The sequence below is a fragment of the Orycteropus afer genome, unplaced genomic scaffold, assembly GCF_000298275.1.
Source record: "Orycteropus afer afer isolate SDZICR_OR568_19922 unplaced genomic scaffold, OryAfe1.0 scaffold07568, whole genome shotgun sequence".
Classification (NCBI taxonomy): Eukaryota; Metazoa; Chordata; class Mammalia; order Tubulidentata; family Orycteropodidae; genus Orycteropus; species Orycteropus afer.
Window position 1 is genome coordinate 1317 of NW_006929155.1, and position 4021 is coordinate 5337.

General features: G+C 48.5%; 1 non-coding gene across 1 annotated transcript; it reads left to right on the forward strand.

The window, feature by feature from the left end:
- Nucleotides 1-286: 286 nt before the first annotated feature.
- Nucleotides 287-450, forward strand: LOC122152124. The gene has a single exon (XR_006164402.1). It is a non-coding gene; the product is annotated as a U1 spliceosomal RNA (small nuclear RNA).
- Nucleotides 451-4021: the final 3571 nt, after the last annotated feature.

Genomic DNA, 4021 nt, shown 5'->3' on the forward strand with positions numbered 1-4021 from the left:
TGATCCGGAGCCCGGATGAAAGGAAGGGGCGGGCTGGGGACGTCACCACCAGGGCGGTGCGTATGCAGATGTGGAACCGCGCGCAGAGCCCGCCGGTCTCGCGCAGTGTGGGATCTCACGTCCTGCTGTTGGCAAGTTCCTGAAGTTTCCGGTTGTTTTTCTGATTTGTGAGGTTGGAGGTAAGGAAGCTAAGGAAAGGAGCGTTCGGTGGCTGCGCGAAGAAAGTGACCGTATGTGTAGAGCGTGAGGAGGGCGAGGGTGAGGGTGGAGGCGGGCCGAGCAACTCATACTTACCTGGCAGGGGAGATACCATGATCACGAAGGTGGTTTTCCCAGGGCGAGGCTTATCCATTGCACTCCGGATGTGCTGACCCCTGCGATTTCCCCAAATGTGGGAAACTCGACTGCATAATTTGTGGTAGTGGGGGACTGCGTTCGCGCTCTCCCCTGATGTTTCGTTGTATAAAAGTTAGAAGTGTGGGTTGGATGTTCTCCAGCGCCTGACTAAGCAGTTTGCTGTAGTGGTTGCTTTTGTGTGGCTCATGCTACCTTTTCTTTTTACTGCTACGTTTTTAGTGTGTGTTGCGTGACCTTTGCTACTTTTCCGTCTGATGGGCAGCAGAAGGCAGTTGTACGACACCGGAAGCACTTGCTTGGGCTGTTTTGCTGGCCTTCACGTATGTCAGCGAACGATTTTGACCCGCTAAGTAACTACTTCTTGAAAGCGTAAACAGCCAAAGATGTCACTTTGAAAGCAGACGTGCCTCTAACCCAAGCCGTGGTATTTTCAGTCGCCCATATAGACAGTGAATATGGAAGACCGCAAGAAGAGCCGATGCCTTTGAATTCTGCTGTGGGTGAACGGTGCTGAAAATACCACGGACTGCCGGCACAACGAACAAATCTGCCCTAGAGGAAGTACAGCCACAATGCTCCTTGGAAGCGAGAATGGCCAGACTTCGTGTCACTCACTTTGGTCACGTCAGAAGGGACTTTTCATTCCCTGGAGATAGGCTATCAATCATGCTCGGTAAAGTAGAGGGTCAGTGAAAGAGGGGAAGACACCCTCAACGAGATGGATTGACACAGTGGCTGCAAAGATGGCCTCAAGTATGCAAGGATTGTGAGGATGGCGCGGGACCCGGCCGCGCGTTTCGTTCTGCTCTGCTCTGCATGGGGTCGCTATGAGTCGGAGCCGCCTCAACAGTCATCTAACAACAACGTGAACAAAGTAACTCTTATTTATCATCAGAGAATACCAGAAAGGTGTTTGTTGTTGTTGTTGCTTGGTGCCCACTCCTGCGCCCTCCTCACAATCGTGGTGAGGATGCTCCAGCCCATTGTTGGAGCCACTGTGTCACCCCATTGGTCAAGGATCTTCGTTGGCCCTGTACTTTATTTACCAAAGGAGTTCCGGTGGCTTAGTGGTTAAAGCATTCGGCTGCTAACGGAATTCGATCTGTATTGATTGAATGCTGAGCAAATAATCCAGGAAACTAGACGGTTTGAAGAACAGTGTGGCATCAGGATCGGAGGAAGACAATGCATTAACAACCTGTGCCGTCTGAAGAGGACACAACCTTGCTTCCTGGGAACGAAGACTTGAAGCACGTACTGATGAAGATCAAAGACTGCAGCCTGCGGCTGGGATTACTCCTCAACGTTAAGAAAGCAAAACCTTCAAAACTGGACCAATAAGCAACATCATGATAAACAGAGAAAAGGTTGAAATTTTGTCAAGGATTTCACTTTACTTGGATCCACAGTCAATGCCCATGGGAAGCAGCAGTCGAGAAATCAAACGATGTATCGCACTGGGCAGATGATGCTGCCAAAGACCTTTTGAAAGTGTTAAAGAGCAAAGATGTCACCTTGAGGACTAAGGTGCGCCTGACCCAAGTTGTGGTGTTTTCAATCGCTTCAGGTGCCTGCAAAAGCTGAACAACGAATAAGGAAGACTGAAGAAGGATTGATGCCTTTGAGTTACGGTGTTGGCCAAGAATACGAAAGACACCATGGACTCTCAGAAGAACGAACAAATGCGTCTTGGAAGAAGTACAACCAGGCCGCTCCTTAGAAGCGAGGATGGCGAGACTTCGTCTCCTGTACTTGCCGTCCGGAGGGACCAGTCCCTGGAGGAGGACATCATGCTTGGTCAAGTGGTGGGTCAGCAAAAAAGAGGAAGACTCTCGAGGACATGCATTGGCAGAGTGACTGCAACAGCGGGCTCCAACATAGCAACAGTTGTGAGGAGGGCGGAGGACCGGGCAGTGTTTTGTGCTCTTTTGTACATACGGTCGCTATGAGTCAGAACCGACTCCACGGCACCTAACAACAACAACAGCAACAAATCTATCCTGTTATCTTTGTCCACGAAATCTTTATACTTGCTACTTCCTGGCTTTCGCTGCACTCTTTCAAAAGGCTTCCTCGTTGGTTGTGAGGCGGTTGATCGAGGATAGACTTGACATTTTCTTCTCCAAGAAACTTTGCCCACCATCTTAAGTTTCCTCCAGAGTCTCAGCAGCATTCCTTCTCAACACGTGCCCCTACGTTTCTCTCCAGCCAGTCGCCTCTCTGGCTTAATTTTGTACAAATCTCTCTCTTTCACTTTGCTCCAGACACAGGGTCTCCTTGCTGTTCTCCACGCACCCAAACCAAGACCCATGGCCGTCAAGTCGATTCTGACTCACAGGGACCCCGTAAGATGGAGTAGAACTGCCCTCACAAGGTTTCCAAGGCTGTAGATGTTTCTGGGAGCAGACTCTCCTGCGGAGCGGCTGGTGGGTTCAAACCGCTGACCTTTTTTTTGGTTAGCGGCCAAGCACTTAACCACTGCGCCACCAGGTCTCCTTTCCTCCACAGTCCTCCCTAAACCTTTGCTTTAGCTGATTCGTCCTTGGGATGCTCTTCTCCCAGATATCCCCGTGACTAACTCCCTCACAAGGAGTCCTAGTGGCGCAGTGGTTAAGCTCTGGATGGGCGGCTAACCAAAAGGTTGGGGGTTTGAACTGTGGCTGTGACTCTTAAACACTGAAGTGGTGGCATATCTGAAGTGGGTGACCTCAGACCTAAAGTTAAATTCCATTTTCAATTAAACCAGAATTTTCATTTCTCTTTTTCTAAAGAGACCACTCGGCCTTTTTGTCAGCGTTTTTCTGTGAAAAGCAAAGACAGCAAAAGTCAGGATTTCTAACCTGGATAAGGAATTGTTTGGTGCCTGTTAAAAATGTTTACGCAGCTGGCCCCAGAAAAGACGCCTTGGTCAGCAGAAGGTTAGGAAATAGAACTGATAGAATAAAACGAAGTTAGAGCCTACAAGCAACTTTATAGCCAAAACAGGTGTATGTCACGTCTCAGGTCCACATCCTGACACCCAGATCAAATTTTCACTGGTTGAGAGTTTTTCCACTGTATTTCCGCTAGTTCTTTGCAAATCTGTAACTAGATAGAGACTGAGTTTGTTGAAATAAGGAGGTAGACGGCAGCTGTAAAAGTCTTGACTGGTTGTAACACAAAGAGTGCGGAGATTCAGGCCTTAACTTGGGAAAATAAATTTACTATCTTAACCGCTCTCACCTCCCTCCCTCATCACTCCCTCTTAGCTAGACCGGCAATGTTTACGTTTCTAAGGCTTCAGATTAGAGTTGATTCAGCCCTCACTCCTTCCTAACCAAATGGCCAGCTTTTACATACCCAAAGACAACCAGAATTGACCTGACCTACAATCGGTCACTACACCCCCACATCAGAAATGTTTATTACACGACGTGCTTTAGAAATATGCCTTAGTCAAGTTTTACCAGGAGGTAAGAAATTAATGTTAGGCTAGAATTTGATGTCAGGAAAATCTGTGTTTTGACAACCCCTTGTCAATCTTTTCCCTCCTCCTCCTGGGCTCCCCTGTACCGTGAAACCGTTTACCTTTGTTTGCTTTGCCTAATAAATACCTCACTACTGCCCCTGCAAGCCACAACACACGCAGCAGTCTGTTGTCGAATGCTGCGTGTTTGTCTGTTCC